We start from the raw sequence: 18156 nt of genomic DNA, 5'->3' as shown, positions 1-18156 counted from the left end.
GGAAAAATGACAAAAATGTTCAAATTATTTAAAGTCTAAGACATCAAATCAATCTTTGGCCAGTTCAAATTCTATCCTGTCCATTCTTCTGCAGTATCATCACTGATATCTAAGTGATAGTGATGTCTTTGCTGATATAATAAATTATATCATGTCTTTGCTGTTTCTGCAGAGTGAATTAGGAGGAGATTTCAGTGATGCCAGCTGCAATTAAGCAGGAAATTTTGGTTTTCCTTTTACCCCTTTTGTCAGTGCTCATGAAAGCTTCACTCAAACTCTCTCTGGCCAATGGAAAACTTTTCCTTGGTTTCCTCTCACACTCAGAGCCTCAAAAAGTTTCTTTTATAGCAAGAATTATAGTTTCTTTTTTGTTGCCACTTATTTCTAGAAATCCTGAACAAAAAAAGGTTTTTTGTAGGAAGACACGTGATAGTTCTTAGAGAGCTCTTTGGCTTGATTTTCTGTGGGGATAAGATTGATGTTAACAAAATGTTTGTTGTTTGCTATTGTGCTTTCTCTTCATAATCTCAAAACCCTTTTCCAATTTCAGCTACGTCTGACAGATTATTTCAGTTTACAGAGGAACTAAACTGCAAATTTCAATAAATGGTGGCTGGGACAGAAGATCCAAACAAATCTTTGCTGAGTGAAAAGTTGCAGCAGAAACTCAAATAAATGATTGGAAATCAGAGCAGCAAGGCAATGGAAGTTCTCTAGTCTTGAAGCAAGGCTTGGCCAGAAATTGGTATTCAGAGGAGACCTCAGCCACAAAACCTGGAACAGCAGGGTGTCAGGCTTCAGGTGTTGTGTTGATCATAGGATGATTCACTTTCTTAGGAAAGAGGAAGATTTGTGAATTAAATACTTCTTTGTAGATACACACTTTTTCTCATTTCCTTATTTGAAAAGAATGACAAATTTTAGTCTGAAAAAATTAAAATAATGTGAAGAAAATGCTGTTCTTTTCCTGAATTTTCTAGACAACACTGGAAATCCCACACATCCCTTCCCTTTTTTTTCCTGAAATCTTTGTATTCATTCATTTCCCTAATGATCCCACACTTTTTTTATTTTTATTTATGAATGTTAAGTAAGAACTCATTGATTTTTTTTATTACATCAAAATACAAACATGGTCGGAATGAAGTAATTTGTACCAGAGATCACTTTATGGTCACCACTTACAACAAAATATTAGAGACTACCAATGGTTACTGTGGAGTGGTGAAAATAATTTAGTTTCATATGCAAAGTTGTTTTTTTTATTTTTTTCCCCTCTGTCTTCCCATCATTGTAAATATATGTACAATTCCTCTTTTGGATGGCAGCTTCTCATCTTTTGAATTTTCAAATTTAAAGAACAAGATAAAACAAAACAAAACAACAATTTCTAAGAGTCAGGGGACAAATACAACCGAGGGAGCCACCGAGTAGGGTGGGAAATTTGTGAGTCAAGGGAATTTGTGAGTCAGCAGATCCATCCTGATGAGCACAGGAATCCACTATAAATGAGGGGTGCTACAGAAGGTATGGGAAGTAATACCTCTTTCCTCTATGGATAAAGCCCCATCTGGGATCCTGTGTCCAGCTAAGTGCAGGTAACAGCTGGGGAAATGCCCTTTGCCAACTGGCACAAACCCAGAGATGAACTCCAAGAATTATTAGAGGTCCAGAAAACACAGCTTGTGAGACAAGAGCAAAGGAACTGGGTTTGTTTAGTCTAGGGAAGGGAAGAATGTGCAGAGACATGATAGCAGCCACCAGGAGCAGAACAAGACATGATGTGTTTGAAATGCCTCAACAGAAAGAGGGTGGGAATTAGGGGGAAAAAAGCAGCTTTTTAATGGCAAGATAGTGAAGGGCTGGATTAGCTTGCTCAGGGAATTGTGGAGGCTTAAAGAACAATTTAGACAAACATTTGCCAGGTGAGTTATGAGACTGAAGTTTGCTTATATGTAACCCTGCCCAGCGTAGAAAAATGGACTGGGTGACTTTTAGAGTCTGTGGCAGCCTACCTTTTGGTGGATTTTTTTTTTACCATTGCTTAAAATAACTTTGAATTTAAAAAAAATAAATAAAATGAATGGGGCCTTATCCTCTGTTTCGTACACACACAGTTTTCCTCCTTATATACACATTCCTTATCCTGACTGATTATTATCCTGTCCGTTCATTATTCTGAGAATTTTATGTTCAAAAACAAGTGACTTTAAAGACTATATTAGATTTAAGGTTTTCCCTCCATAGCAACTATAAAATGTACAATTAGTGCAAAATGTTAATTAGTATTTTAAAAATTGAATTATTCTATTAATACCGGGCTTAATAAGCTTTAGTAGCAATATAAGTCATTTTTATTCATGATAGATTCTACTGGGATATATATTTGGTTATATTTTCTAATGTGAAAATGAAGTATTCTGTTGCTGATTTTTACTTTTTTTTTTCCCCTGTGTATAATAGATACAGAGACAAAATAGCTAATCAGACTTTGGCTGGACTATCCCTTCACTTTTATCAGTTTTAAATCTACTGACTTTGGATTCAACTGCTTTCCCTCTGCTTTTGAACTGTAGGTCAAAATAAACAGAACTTTGCATCATGCCAGTCCTTTCTGGCACATCCCTTCTCATTCACTTCTATCAAATCCACAGACCTGCTATTCCCAGTCTGGCTTGCAGGTGTCCTTTTGTCTGTTTGGGGGTCAAAATTGGCTGTTGGCTGGGTGGCTTTCAAATAAGAGCACATCCCAGTAAGAGGAGGAGAGACAGCTCTTGGAGGAGAGCAGCACTTTGGAGCACCAGCAGAACAGCAGATGGGTTTAGCTTGAGTGTTTTTGGACAATTTGAGTCATCTAAGCACACAAGGGTTACATGGAAAACAGGTTACATGGCATATTCTGGTATCTTAAACATGACAGCACCCATCAATAGAGGTGGGAAAACTTTGCAAAATCTTCTCAGGAGGATGATACAGAATAATCTGTTTCAAAAACTAGATTTCACCTTCCTTGTTAACAATCAGAAATTGAAATGAAACTTGAAGAATACAACTTAGCAGTAGGAGTAAGTAAAACTCTGAGGAGAAACAGAAGCAGGTGCTATTAGGGAAATACAATACCAACTTAGTCTGGAAAAGAGAAACAAGCTAATGAAAACCCCTCATAAAATTTGGTCTATCAAAGCATAAAATAAAGTTCATACAAGTTTTAAAAGGCCTTATATTATTCTATTTGAATTGAGATCAAAAAGAGTAGTTCAGTGTTTTGGAGGAGTATGTGGGCAACAAGATTGCAATCAGCTGTAAAACCTGTATCAGTATCAGGTCAGTGTGCTTCAGTAACTAATAGAACAAAAGAATGTCCTTTTTCCAGGTGTACATTCTAAAGGTTTGCTTCCCTGCAAAAGCATCTCTGTCAGCTCAGAAATAGAATTATTATTTAGTGAACAATGCCAGGAATGGTTGTTCCTATCCTTTATATGCTATTGAAAAGTTCATCCAGGTGCAAAAGTTTATTTTGTTTTTTTGTTGTTTTTGTTGGGTTTTTTGGGTTTTTTTTGTTTATTTAACTTTTGATGCATTGAATAAAGTTTGTCTTATTTTTCATGCAGAAATACAGAGATCATGGTTCTGGTGTGAGGAACTGCTACTTGCTGTTGTCATGGATGTTTTCCAGTTGGTTTGAAAAGTGTTGCTACAACAAACGGTGACTGTTTTGATGGCCATTGATTTTGATGGTACAGAAATAGTTTAGAGTCTATTAATGAGGACAACAGGTTGATTTTGTCCAGCCCACAGCTGGATAAAAACATCATGTGCAGGATGAGTAACTGGCTCGCAGGCTGGGCACAAAGGGTGACAGTGACTGTGGTGACACCAGACTGGGGACCTGTCACTGGTGGGGTTCTGCAGGGCTCCGTCTTCAGCCCTGTGCTCCTCAAGAACCTATAAAGGATGTGGATGCAGGCCTGGAAGGGATACTGAGTTAGTCTGCAGGTGACCCTAAATTGGGAGGAGCTGTTGAGTCCCTGGAAGGCAGAAGGGCCCTGCAGAGAGCCCTGGATGAAGGGCAGGGCTGGGCAATCACCGACTGTGTGAAGTTTATCAAAGACAAGGCTGATTCTGCCCCTGGGATGGGGCAGCTCTGGATGTACAGACAGACTGGGGAATGAGAGGCTGGAGAGCAGCTGCAGGAAGGGACCAGGCTGTGCCAGCTGGACATGAGCCAGCAGTGCCCTGGAGCCAGGAGGGACATCCCTGTCCTGGGGCACCAGGCCCAGCATGGCCGGCCAGGCCAGGGAGGGATTGTCCTGCTCTGCGCTGGGGCGGCCTCACCTGGAATATTGTGGGGGGTTTTAGGTGCCAAGAAAGATCTAAAGCTGTTAGAGAGTGTCCACAGGAGGGTTTTGGAGATGTTGGAGGGTCTGGAGGGGAGGTCATGTGAGGAGCAGCTGAGGGCACTTGGTCTGCTCAGCTGGAGGAGACTGAGGGCAGAGCTCACTGTGCTCTTCAACACCCTCGTGAGGGGCAGCTCTGAGCTCTGCTCTGTGTGACAGGGACAGGAGCTGGGAAGGGCTGGAGCTGGGTCAGGGGAGGGTCAGGCTGGATATCAGGGAAAGGTTCTTCCCCCAGAGGGTGTCGGGCACTGCCCAGGCTCCCCAGGGAATGGTCACAGCCCCAAGGCTGCCAGAGCTCCAGGAGTGTTTGGAGAACTCTCTCAGGGATGCACAGGGTGGAATTGTTGGGGTATCTGTGCAGGGCCAGGAGCTGGGATGGATGAGCCTTGTGGGTCCCTTCCAACTCAGCATAGTCTATGGTTCTACCATTTTGTAGCCCAGAGCCCACAGCAGTGATCCAGGTGGCCAAAGGAGACAGAGAAGGGGGCACAACCTTGGGTGTACTTCAGTGTCACAGCTGTGCTGTCTGTCCCTCAAATATGTGTATCACGATTTTAGGGCTGGGATTTCTCATTTCTCTAAAGACAGATTTTGTTCCAGTGCAATTTTCATCTTTTTATTCCAGTATGCTTTTTTTTTTTTTTTAAACCAACAGGACAAAACAAATGTTGAAGTCCCCAAGATGTTAATAAAAATGGAAATTCTTGTCTTCCAGTCAGCTCTAGCCACTGGCTGGTACCAGTTTTGGGGAAGACATTCATACAGCTTCAGGACATTAACAGCAGGGAATAACTTCACATTGGAAAGATATTCATCATATGGCATCATATGGATGTAATTTGAAGACTTCTCACCAAAAGCCATTTTCCACCCTGGCAATGATGACAGCCCAAAGTATTGGCTTGTGCTGGCCAGTCTTGATGTTGTCATGCTGTCTCAGGGGTTTGGTCAACTTTGAAAAGGAATTTCATTGCCACTGCTCGAAAAAGAAAGAAAATAGACTACCATATTTTTACAATTCTGCAGCTGGCTATCAGTTTACTACATGAAACTGCAAAGTGACATCTAATTTGTAGTTTATTTTTATAAATTAAGAGCAGGCCCATTATGCCAGCCCTAAAACACTCTGGGTGTTCACAATGGCCAATTACTGTGGAAACTGCTGAAACAAATAAATGTTTGGATAAGGATCTGGAACAAACTCCTCAATTTTTTAAAGAATTCTTGCAAAATATCACTAGAGCAAGAAATCCCAATTGCTTCATCTTTTTGTTGCTTCATCTATATCCTTCTCTGGAATTATTTTTAGCAGATCTACAAAGAAATAAATGAAAAGCTGCTGTTCTCCCACTTAACCTATAGCAAGCAGCCTTTAAAAACAACTCATCTGTTACATTCCAGCCATATTTAGCTGTTTTTATCAGAGCTGTGCAGTAGGAAATGATCTGTGGTGGTTTTGAAAGACTGAAATATGAGGATATTCAAGTCCTGCTTTGAATCCAATATAATCCTGCACATGAACTTGTCCCATTGAAATCAGGTTCATAAAAGCATACCTGTACACACCCATCCTAAAGTCAATTCTAAATGCCTCTGGTACTGTAATCCTGCTTGATGGGGGAGATTCTGCTTTTCCAGGGAAAAAGAGAGCATGGCAAGAGCCCAGTGTCTTGCCATTCTGTGTGATTCCCTTTCCAAACAGCGGGAATGGAACAAAATGCAATAAAACAAGAAAAGAAAATGCACAGGTGGCACATAAATCGAAACAGTGCTTTTTAAAACTTAAAAATTCATGCAGAAATACATGCAGGCATAATTTTAAATAAAATGAAAGGGAGACTGAAGTATTAGAAGTATTTGCTCTGTCAGAAGTTTTTAAAGTAGTATTTGCTTTATGTAGACTCTAATAGTGGAAGAGAGATGCTATTTTGTTTGTTAACACATGACATCAAAGTCAACATACATGTTATATATTTGATTTACTAATTTTCTTCTCACTGTTAAATATATTTATTAGCTCTGTCTAGGTTTGCTTTAATATTGTTACACAGACACAAATGTATTTTATCCTATTTACAGATGCAGCTTTTGTGTTTTTATTGCTGTAATAACAGGCTTCCCAAGCAATGAGGTTCCCAATCAATGTGCTAATCTATGTTCATGCTTCTTATTTCTATTTATCATGTTATCTGTGTTCATGTTTCTCATTTCCAGTTGCAAGGAAGAAAGGCTTCTTGGGTCTGTGAATATAACATGCATGTTCACCCAGCAAAACACTGAAATCAGATTTATCCTTCTCCTTTAACATCCCCATTGCCTCTGATTAGGGGTTATTAGGTAGCAGCGTATTGGTAATTAACATGTTTCTGTTTTTTAAAGATATTCTTGTCATAAGAAGCATAAAAAACTATATATTTTAAATGAAGGTATTTTAACATTTGAAATATGAAAGTTTATGAATGCATGTCATTTTATTAAAAGTCCAAAACAGCAGAAACTCATCAATGTCCCTATCTGGAATATATAAAGTAAAGAAATGCATATAAATTATCAAAAATTAAAACTGTAGCTCATCTAACAAAGCAAATCATGTAAATTAACAGTTATCATAGCAAAAACCCTTTCCTCTTGTTTATTTGTTTTACTGATTTATGCAGCAGCTTTTTTTGCTAGAGGCTCGTCATGTGAAAGAACAACATAGCCCTGCAGTCCTTCCCACAGAAATGGTTCCAAAGGACATTCCAGAACTGGGGACTATAAAAAAGATAGAAATTAAATTTTAAAGTATTAGGAAAAATATTAGCATGACAAAAATTCAAACAAATAAATATGCCATATTTAGGCAGAGTGGATATACAAAACACTGAAGAGAACAGAGAGAGACATGAGAGAGCACTCATTTAGGTACTCATAGGAGACTATGATTAAGTCTTCTGGAACCAAATTAAATATAATCTATAAATATAATGCATAAATACAATGCATAAATATAATTCACAGATATAAATTAAATATACCTCTTCAGCCATTTTGCATCCAGGTGCCTTTAGGCACCACAAAGATACAGATGTGCTTCAGCCCATGTCACGCAGTAGGTGAGCAGTAACACCAGGAACAAACCCCACATGTGCTGGTAGGACCACACAGAATTAAGCCCAGTTGAATGGCTGAAATATCAGGCACCAAAGAATGAACTAAGATCAAATGTACTTTTCCAAATGCTTTGCAAAATAAAATGGTGGGGTTTTTTTCCCCCAGTACTCCAATCCCGTAAGCACCCTTTTGTTTTCAGTGCTTGGTGATATTGGGTTTCAGTTTGTGGTTTTGCTATTCTTCTTTTAAATGAAATAAAGAAACATACACTAAATAAAATGAGGGGTGCAGTTGACCTCTAACATTTCATGAAAGGGCTTGTTATGTTTACCACATTTAAATGAAAATCAACTTTGGCTGGAGCAACAAAATAAAAGACCTGAAGGAAAAAGGCAGTTGAATTATAGTTTTCCTGACAACAAACACTTCCCAATGCAGGCCAAGATTATGGGACCAAATATTTAAGCAGACACTTGGCAGAGATCTAAATTCACTGGAAACTGTGTGTTTTACAGCCTGATATGTCCTGGGCTGGTTTTACTCTTGTCCTTCCCTGTTTTCTAAAGCATATCTTGTTTTCTGTGACAATACATCCACCTATCTACTACCAACCAACTTACACAGGTAATTAACACCCAGAGGGAACAACTCATGTAGATACCAGCTTTGAAGATTGAAGCCCAAGCTAAAAAATAATGGGAATTGAAAAATGGAACACTCTGGAATGTGTAGACTTTGCTTCCATTTTTACATATCTCTCATGGCTCCCGACCTAAGCTAACTTAAAAAGTCTCTCTTTCATAAAGGCATTTGCAATGATTTTGAAAATTAAGGTGGCTCCCAATCTGTTGATATATCTGTAACATTTCCTAAGTTTACACTTTAGAAACCTTTGAAATGAGACAAAAGTTCCTCCAAATGTTTATGTGCAAGAGCATAATTGCACTGCATATATGCATTTAAAACATAAATGTGCAATATATGTGTGACCAGACTTCCTGGGCCACAAAGAAAAATTCTGCTCGGGCTTAGATTTTCATCATCTAGACTTTCTTCTCTAACCCTTCCATTGCTGCTTTTATTTCATACTTGCTGTTCCACATCCCAGGCTTTGCTGACCAATGGCAAGAAAGGGTTTAGGCACCACCTATTGAATTTCAGATTGATTCACACTATCATTTTCAGCAGCATTACATTTGGAATGTTTTTGACCCATTAGTTTTAAACAAATTGTGCAGCTGGGGGAATATGTCTGTGTCCAGCTATGATTTCCACTTGTGGTAGGGAATATCATTTTAGATGTTGCTACTACTGTGAATTAAATTACTTATTGAGCAGGTCTCAAAGTCCTGTGTCCATCCTTGCACCCTTCTCCAGAGAACGAACTGGGGAAAACAAACTATTGTAGCATGTGAAGAAAAACGGCATTACAATGCACATTAAAAACACCCTGTGTCCTTCAGCTGCAAGTATTGAACTGTTAGGTGATAGAGTTACCAGAATTGTGAAGGAGAGCAGAAATGCTCTTGAAGTTTCTCTCTATTTTTCTGTGCCCTGTTCCTAGCACTCTTCTTGGAATGGTCTGGTACATGTTTGTGAAGGTAATTGGGTACCATCCTCCATTTGCCTCACCCCTGGGAGTGTTCCAGGCCAGCTTGGACAGGGCTTGGAGCACCCTGGGATAGTGCAAGGTGTCCCTGCCCATGGCAGGGGCTTGGATCCACATTTTCTTTAGGGCCTCTTCCAACTCAGGTCGTTCTATGATTACATAATTTAGTAAATCTTTATTATTTCATATGGTACACAATCCTTAAACACAATATCTAGAAAAAAACAAAATGAAACAAACAAAAAACCCAAAACCAAACAAAAACCAAACCAAACCAAAAATAACCAAAAAAACCCTAGTCTGTTTGTGTGGTTCTCTCCTGTTTGAGGAACCAATCCAGCAAGTCTAGGTCAGTGAATCTTCCTGAAAGGAAATAGGGTGTGGATGTCCCAGACACAGAAGTGGTATCAGAGACAGGAACTGTATTGCTAAATTGGATATGAAGAGTTTAAGAGTGACTGGCACCTGGCTAGCTTTACCTTTTTCAGATGGATCCTGCAGATCCATTTTCTGGACCCCTTCAAAAAAAGGGAACAAACCAACTGGGTGGTGGCAGTCTCATATTGCAGGGCCACCTCCCTGCTCACAGGGATTTAGGGATTTGTCAGTAAACCACCCATCACAACTTCACAGAATGTGTCACAGAATGGATGCTATGACTTCTACCCACAGTTTTTGCACTTTTCTGCCAGATCTTTTTTGTCTTCACACCCACTACAGGGAAGGAAGCTGTGGCAGAACCTTTATCCTACGTAAGCTTTTCCTGGGATCCTATCTCAGTGCCAGTGGTAGGAGAACTGGTAAAGTTTGCCAAGTTTCTTTGTAACTCCCAGATACTAAATCAAGCAAGGGTGCTGATGAGTGACTTGCAAAATCCTAACCTGGCCTCTGACAGTAACACCCTGTGTGGCTTTCAGCAAGTCTCAACACCTTTCTGCTTCTGCCTTCCCATAGCTAAAATGTTTATTTGTCTGTCACAGCAGGTTTTTAGGGAGAATTCATAATTTGGCACATCACAGAAAATAGTGCTTTTCTGCAGTGAGTTAAATAAATCAGGCCATCAACAGTGAGATAAGGTGTCCCCTGAGAAGAGACTTGATATCTAGGATCATTTTAGGGTTTATAGCACATCTAAGTCTACATAAATAAATCAGTTCAATGCAGAGAGGAGGAAAAACGGTCAAAAAAGCACAGTTCAAGAAACTGTTGCTGAGCACAGGTTAATCATTAGGAACAACATCTCCACTTGGAAAAAATAAGGAGGTATCATCTGGTCTGTAAAACCTAACTTGCAGCTGGCACAAATGACAGGCTTTCAGTGAAGTGAATGAAAGAACATCCATCACTGCTCCTCCCAGAGCACTCTGTTCCCTTAAAACCAGCCACAGGCAAATCCCCCAAAATGTGCCACCTGTTCCTTAATTCCTGCAATAACAGAATTTGGGAGATGAAACTGGCCAGGCTTAGCCTGAGAGTAGGGTGCATATTTATGCACAAGAAATGTTAAATTATGACACCTGTGCCACAGGTTGTCTGAGTCTTCCAGTCTAATGGAAGTTGTCCCTCAGAGAGGCTGGAAAGAGATGATTCCTGTGGTCCCTTCCAACTCAGTCCATTCTATGACACTATGATACTATGAATACACAGGCCTGTAATTTATATTTATATGGCCAGACACTGGGATCTGTTTGTCTCTGTGCTGTCATTACGGCTTCAGGAGCAACTGCATAAATGAAGAATATTCAGAACAAAACTGACACCAGGCTTGGAGGACTCTCTTAAGGATTACAGAGAGTTGAAAAAGTGATATTAATGTGACAAGGGCATCTCACAAGGAAAGGGAATTATTCCTTGTTTCCCAGAATAGCTAGAAATACATTTCTCCTCTAAGATGGAAAAGGCCAAGCTCTGCATTAGTAAAATGGCTACTATAAAAGGAGTAAGAGAGTAAAGGCATTGATTCCTTTACTCTGCAGCAATTCAAAACCAGATATATGAAAATATTAACATGATTAAATGACAAGATATTGAGTAGTCCTGCAGCATGGCAGAGTTCAGACTGTTTTATTGAAGAGGGTTTCAGGGCTTTTAGGACAACCTCTGGCAGCTTTTTCCAACTGTGATGCCCCAACGTCCAGTCCTTTGGATAGACACGGATCTATTTTATGTCCATGTTTTTGTAGGAACAATTAATCACACTCTCAGCTGATGTATGACAGGACAGATCTGCACACAGTAGAAAATGGCTCTATTTTCAGTGGCTTTTTGCAAGTGGTAATTAAATTGTGCAGCTCAGAATTAAAATTCATAGACTCACAGAAACTGGGGATAGGAAAGAGCCACTAAGGTCATTTTTGTCCATGCCCCTCCTTCTGCTGATGCTTTGTCCAGCACTTTGTAGCCAATTTGAAATGCTCTCTACTTACCCAGGGCTTTTAAGAGACCCTCATTTGATTTATGCACAGCAGAAAATGCTACCTTTTCTCCAGAGATGGACAATTTGCCTCATTCAAAGAGTAGTGTAATCAATTTCATTTACCAATTACAGCCCTTCGTTAACACACGGCCACCAGGGCACTGGGGAAGGCAGGAAGTTAATGAGATTGAGGATGGGATCAGGAGGGGCTCCTGAATGCCTTGTTTGGTCCTGACAGCCCTGTAAATCTTGAGACAGCCAAATGCTTCTGAAGGGAGAAACAGCTTTGGAGATTCACCTGAGTTGTATCCCAACCTAAGTTGTTATCTAGCTGTGGCGTTTTCCTTTCACACAGCATGGATATGTATTTTGGATCTCCCTGGAAATTTGTAGCCTAAGCCTACAAAGCCCAAAGCAACTTTGCTCTTGCATGAGCTCTTCCCATACCCCCGAGACTTCAGTCTTAAAAATGTGTCTGAGGCCCCCATCACCCCTTCCAGGGTTTGTGAAAATGCTTCTCCCCAGGGGCTGGAGAGTGTCTTGTCCAAAAGACTAAATGTTTATCAACCTTTTTTTTTTTTTCAAATTGATATAAATCTTCTGTTCGAGACACAGGCCATAAATATAAAACCAGGCTTTCCCTAGGGATAAACTGCAATAGTCTACAGCTGAATCTCTTTTGAAATAACTGGCACTGCCTGCAGTCAGAAATAGAACATTGAACTGGGAGGAATACAAATATGATCTGATACAGACTTCCTAGCCTGCCCAGATCCCCCTCATATGGTTTGTCTGGAATTTTGACTCACCAGTTGCTTGACAAGGGTCCTGCTTTCCAAGTGCTTGTCCCAAGCCTGATCCTTATCTGGCCCAAACTGATGTTCCTGGTGACAATCAACAAGGGTTCATCTTCCCCTGCTGAGTACCCTGCAGGAATCCCTAAACCCCCTGTGCCTGGTGGGAATCCAGAGCTGGAATGAGTTGGCTGTGCTGCAAAACCCCCCTGGCAAGACAAGAGCCGTGGGTACAGCCCAGTTTGACCCTGCCACGGGGACACGGCTCTCAGGATGGAGTGAACTTCCCCTCCCAGCATCACTGGTGACAGGGACACCAAGCAGGGTACCTGGAATCAGCCCTGGAACCCCTGAGCATCTCCCATGTCCCAGCAAAGAATTCCTAAGTGGCCCATGGGCTGTGGCCCTCAGCAAAATAAACATTTCACATCCTCCCTCAGGTGCATAAAAACCATCCTCAGGTGATTGGGTCCGAATGGCACAAACATGGATCCATCTGCTGATGCTTCTTTTCACTTTCTTAGCATGGGAACTTGCATTGCTCCAAAATTAAAAAAAAAAAAAAAAAAGAAAGAGAAAAGGAGGCAACTATGTAAATACACATTTCAGGGATGGCCTAGCTCTAAACGTGGTTGCAGTGTATAGAAAAACCAAGCATAAAGACTCTGAAGATAGTGATGCAACAAGGAACCTGAACTTATTTTCCACTTTCTTTCCCATCCCAAGCCATTAGCAACACAGGCAATGAAAAAAAGTAATTTGATGAAGCAAAATATTTCATGCATCATACATTACCTTTGTTATCAGAATTTCTATTTTTAAATTACTTCATCTTGATTGTCTTTGTTCAGTATTCTCAAATTGTGAGAGAATAAAATCTTTACCATCGTAAAGCCTAAATGTGGTAGTGGCTGACTTACTAAAACTATTCATGTAAATTCCAAAAGGAAGTTTTCAGGGAAAACAGAGAAAACTGCTAACCAAGAAGTGCTTATGAAAGTGTTTTCCCTTTTCTTTTCATCTCTCAGAAAGCACACAGGGCACTTCTAGGGCAGAATTAAATCCATTTCCTACAGGAGCACCTCAAACTTCACAAGAACCATGCCCGTTCTTTTGAGTGGCAGCTGACCCTTAAATATTTTTACTGCTGCCATTCTTCTGATTTTAATACAAAGCCCTGAGCCTTAGGACTGCTTTTGCTCAAGAGAAGCAGTAAGTAAAGAACTTTTTGTAGGGATCTGAATGCCTGGGGAGCAGTAGCAGGTGGGAATATCTTACATTACATATAACTCACACCTTAATGGGTCTGATCCAAGTCGGAGTCCTCCCCAGATTTGCTCATAAATACTGCAAAACCAGTGGTGTTTTTAAGGCAATTTAAGTGTCCTTCATGCCTGGCTTATAGCTTTTAAATGTTTTTTAACTTTTCTCAGCCTGAAAATAAAATAATGTCCTATGGGTGCTTGTAAGAATTCTTGCCTGTAATTACTATAAGAACTGATTTATCTGTGGCACATGCCACTGTAGGAGGTGTGAGGGTGATTAAGATGCTCTTCTGGGAAGTTTGAGATAAGGATTAAATACTGTAGGACAGGACCACCTGCTTGGTCTTTATTTTGGTGTCTGAGAATATCACTGTCACTCTCTGCTTCTGATGTAAAAAAGGGGAAGGCAAGTTTGGGAAAACTCCAATTCTGCATTGTTCTTGGATTTTTAAAAAATTTCAATTAAATTCCTCTTTCCAGTTTTAAAGGGAATGATATTTCATGCAGAAATGTTTATTTTAATGCCTAAAGTCTTGCCAGACTCACCTTAAAGGCTGACTTGGGTATTTTACAAGGTTTTGGTGGGCACAGTTTCCGTTTTCTTTCAAAGGAATGCTTTCACCTTTATTCCATGGCTTGGACAGAGTCATCCAAATTTTAAAATCGGGTGAACCAGGACAGGTAGCTCAGTCCCTGGAGAGAAGGGTCTCATGCAGGCAGGGAGTGAGTACAAGCTCTGAGGGAGGAGGGTGGTGACAGTGGCACCACCCAAATTGCTGCTGCCAGGGCTGTGACTCAGCTGAGGGACTGAGTCACAGTGTCTCCCTCCCCTTCCTCTGGCCAGGGAAGGTACTGATGTTCTGCTGGTGCCTTGGAGATGTAAATTGTAATATTCCCACCATGCTGCAGAAGCCAAGGGAGCAAAAGTTTCCTCCTCCTCACTGTCCATGTGGACTTGCTCTGGGCAGTCTGATCAGGGGGAAGAAAGGGGAGGCTGACTAACAGCCAAGTGAGCTCTGGGATCAGAGACTAGTGCAGATTGCCTTTGGAGTCAGGGGAGGAGTCCAGGATCCTCTAGAGCATGATTCAAGGCAGGAGGCTCTGGTGGAAGACATGAGGTTGTGTGGGAGTGGGGATGCCCTGCCCTGGATGGAGATTCCATTCAAACGGACAGTCACGCCACATTCTGGCTGGTACTGGTTGAATCTTGTGAGCATTGATTGAAATCTCAGGATTAGTGGAGGCAAGCAGCAACTCCTACATTTTCAGACAAGATCTAATTGCTTAGAAGAACATCCTAATTCTGGAGTCAGCAAATCAATATACAGCAATGTAGCTTAAATCGATAAGATAAGGCCCTGCCTGCTGAAAGATCTGCTCTCTGTCAGTGCATTGGGAAATTCCCCCACTTAATGAGGTTTGGAAAATAGTGTCAGGCATTTCATCTGTGTTGAAAATGCCTTGGGAATCATGTAGTCCTTCCTTCTTGTCTTTTCCTAGCTTCCACTTTTCTTCTCGCTCCTATGACTTTAAGTCTTCAGTCATCTTTCTTAAATGAAGGTTTGTGCCTGTGTTCTTGATTGCTCTATCTGCACAACCAAACTGCCCAGGTTTTAATGAGAATGTAAAGGTTGCTTTGGTTTGTTCTGCTTTGGTTTTGCTTTTTTTCTGAAAAAAACTCCAAAACATTTTTTTAAATTGCTTTCTTTAAGTTACAGAAAATCTCTTTGATGCTCATGTGTTGTACCATTTTCTCCCTACTGTATATACCTGGGATTCTGGCTTCATCTTGGGTCTTCCTCCCCTTTCTGGAATATTTGTTTTGATTTGTAGCATTGTGGCATGAGATTCTGCCAGTTCACCAGCCTGACAGTATCATATATCAGTCTGGGAATCAACACAGTGAATAATTTAAATGGTTATTGTTCAGCACTACTCAGAATAGCAAACCTCCATTTATAGATGTCCCAAAATCAATGGGAGATGGATTTCTTCTGTTGCCTGACAGATTAATAATCTTTTCCAATTCATTTCCCGAGATACTAATTTTTAGTTCCTTGGCCAATACCAGACTAAATTCCTTTCAGCAACTGAGTACAAAACCATCGTGGTTTCCCCATCCCAAAGTTTTCCTGACACACAATAATAGCAACAACTCTTGAAATGAAATTTTCTGATAGTGGCTAATGACAGTCTTACTGCATGAAGAAATTCCAGAACCTGAGTTGCCCTTGGCTTGCACAATTCTCACTCCTTCCTGACTGCAGTGCCTACAAATGGCCTGGTCTTCCTCAGGATATAGGAAAGAAAGATTCATAATTATAAATATTTATAATTATGTGTATATACACATTTATATGAATTCTATGTTTATTGCAAGTCACTCCTAATTTTCTCTGAGGAATTTAGTAGAAGCTCACAGACACAGTGAAAATGTGGGAAAAAGAGACAAGAGCCAAGGATAAACCAGATCTGATTTACCACTCATAGCAAAAGCGGAGGGAAAAAAAAATAGACACTTAACATGCTGCAGATGTCATATTCTTTCAGACTCATGGTCAATATTCACACTTATTTCCAGCCACAAAGTGATGATGTTTCATAGTCTGTCATTAGGAAGAGGTTATCTTTACCAAGCTTTCTATTATGTTCATAGAACTAATTGTTAGAATTTATTTACCCACTAGCTGCTAAATACAGTCAAAAGTTGCTTTTCTGTGTATTATCTGAGCCCTCGTTTTGATGAGAAAAAAGGTTGACCTCAAGTCAGACTACTCTAACATGGGCCAGGGTTTTACAGCTCAGCTTGGTCATGCAGTGAAAAAGGTGACTCATCTAAATCAGAAAATGAAATAGCACTTGGATCTGATTTGGATAGTCCTGATCCATTTACCCCTAACATTTTTCCATCTCTTGTCTCAAAGTACCTGGGGTAATTTGCATGTGTACCAAAGAAAATTTTGAAAGGTGACTAGCAGAGAGAGGGAAGACTTGCAATCCCTGCAGTGTTAGTGTGGCTGTAGCTTTATATAACAAACCTTTTTTTCCTGCTTATTGTCTCAGTTCAGTACTTTAGTGCTTCAGATCTTCCCCCCAGATGTGGAAAGCCCAAATGGAATGTCACTGTTTGCCCTACAGCATTTAACCCAGATCCTGCAGCAGAGCCTGGGATGGCCTTTCACTGATCAGTTAGTTTAGAGATGCTGATGAAGGCTCTCACAGAGAGGGAGTTTGAAAGCCCACAGGCAAGGCTTGCTCGACCAGGCACCCCTGTAACTGCGTTTTCAGCCTCCAGCATCCTATCACAGGGGTGAATAGCTCCTGGAATGATCACAAAACCTGGGATGCCTTGGGAAGAGCAGTGCCAGCAGGTCAGGGAGTGATCCTGCCCCTCTGCCAGCCCTGGGAGGCTCATCTGGAGAGCTGTGTCCAGCTCTGGGATCACCAGCACAGGAGGGACAGGGAGCTCCTGGAGCGGGGCCAGCGGAGGCTGTGGAGATGATTTAGGGCCTGGAGCATCTGTGCCAGGGAAAGGCTGAGGGAGCTGGGGCTGTCCAGGCTGGAGAGGAGCCCCAGCTGAGAGGGGCCCTCAGCCCTGGGTGTCCCTGTGTGCAGGGAGGGCTCCGAGCAGGGCCCAGGCTCAGCTCCGGGGGCCCAGCAATGGCACCAGAGCCACGGGCAGGGACTGAGCCCAGGGGGTTCCACCTGCACAGGAGGCACAACTTCTTCCCTGGGCAGTGCTGAACAGAGACCAGACAGGGTGTGGAGTCTCCTCACTGGGGATATTCCAGAGCCAGCTGGACACAATGCTGTGCCCTGTGCTCTGGGATGGCCCTGCTGGAGATGGGAGGTGGCACCAGGGACCCTCTGTGGTCCCTTCCAGCCTGACCCATCCTGGGATTCTGGGAATATCCAACAAGCAGAAGGAGGCACTCACACCATCCCATTCCATTCTGCAGCTTGCTGTGCTTACAGATGATCCTTTTATTTTTTTATTAAATAAATCAGCAGTTACTATCCTTCCAGGAAAGCGACCTCATTTTTCCTGTACCACTGTGATGGGCCTAATGGAACGATTTGGAGAGATGATGGGTAGGGATGAATTCTGAAGTCACTTGAACCTGAAGACAGCAAGAATTAAAAGCAGAACTGAACAAAATGTACAAAACCACCTTTTGGCCTTTTAGAAAGCCGAAAATGTCATTTCACGCACTCTTGTATGATTTAGCAAAATTGGATGAAGGAAGCAAAATCCTCCTTCAGTGCCAAGAGTTTAGGTAAAGACTGGGGTTTAAAAATGAGTCCAGTTGATAGGTGACTGAACTGAAAGGTCAGCTGCTAAGTTGAGTGTTTCCAGAGCTAAACCTGGGGAGCTTAGAGCTAATTGAAGATCTGTTTAACAAACACTGCTTGCAAGCTCTGTGTAGGGTCTCCAAGCCAGAGCAGCTGTACTTCGGTGACTGGTTTGGAAAGAGGAGGGGAGGTGGAGAAATGAAGGAGTTAGGACAGGTACTGCAGCTGCTCCTTACGAACCTCACCAAACAGCAAACAGGAAATCAACAAACGAGTACATTCCAGCAGA

The 18156-nt window shown here is 41.4% G+C and overlaps 1 long non-coding RNA gene across 4 annotated transcripts in view; it reads left to right on the top strand.

The window, feature by feature from the left end:
- LOC116995377 overlaps positions 1 to 18156 on the top strand; it is a 173577-nt gene that overhangs the window by 93053 nt on the left and 62368 nt on the right. For 3 of the 4 annotated variants that reach the window (XR_004417716.2, XR_004417715.2, XR_004417714.2), the window contains one exon: positions 551 to 2195. The exons of the other annotated variant lie outside the window; for it this stretch is intronic. This is a non-coding gene — a long non-coding RNA (uncharacterized LOC116995377). Of the gene's footprint in view, positions 1 to 550; positions 2196 to 18156 lie in introns of those variants that run through there. 4 annotated transcript variants of the gene reach the window in all.

The sequence above is a fragment of the Catharus ustulatus genome, chromosome 4 (assembly GCF_009819885.2).
Source record: "Catharus ustulatus isolate bCatUst1 chromosome 4, bCatUst1.pri.v2, whole genome shotgun sequence".
Taxonomy (NCBI): domain Eukaryota; kingdom Metazoa; phylum Chordata; class Aves; order Passeriformes; family Turdidae; genus Catharus; species Catharus ustulatus.
Note: the sequence above shows the minus strand (reverse complement) of the source record. Positions and strands in the feature narration are given on the sequence as shown.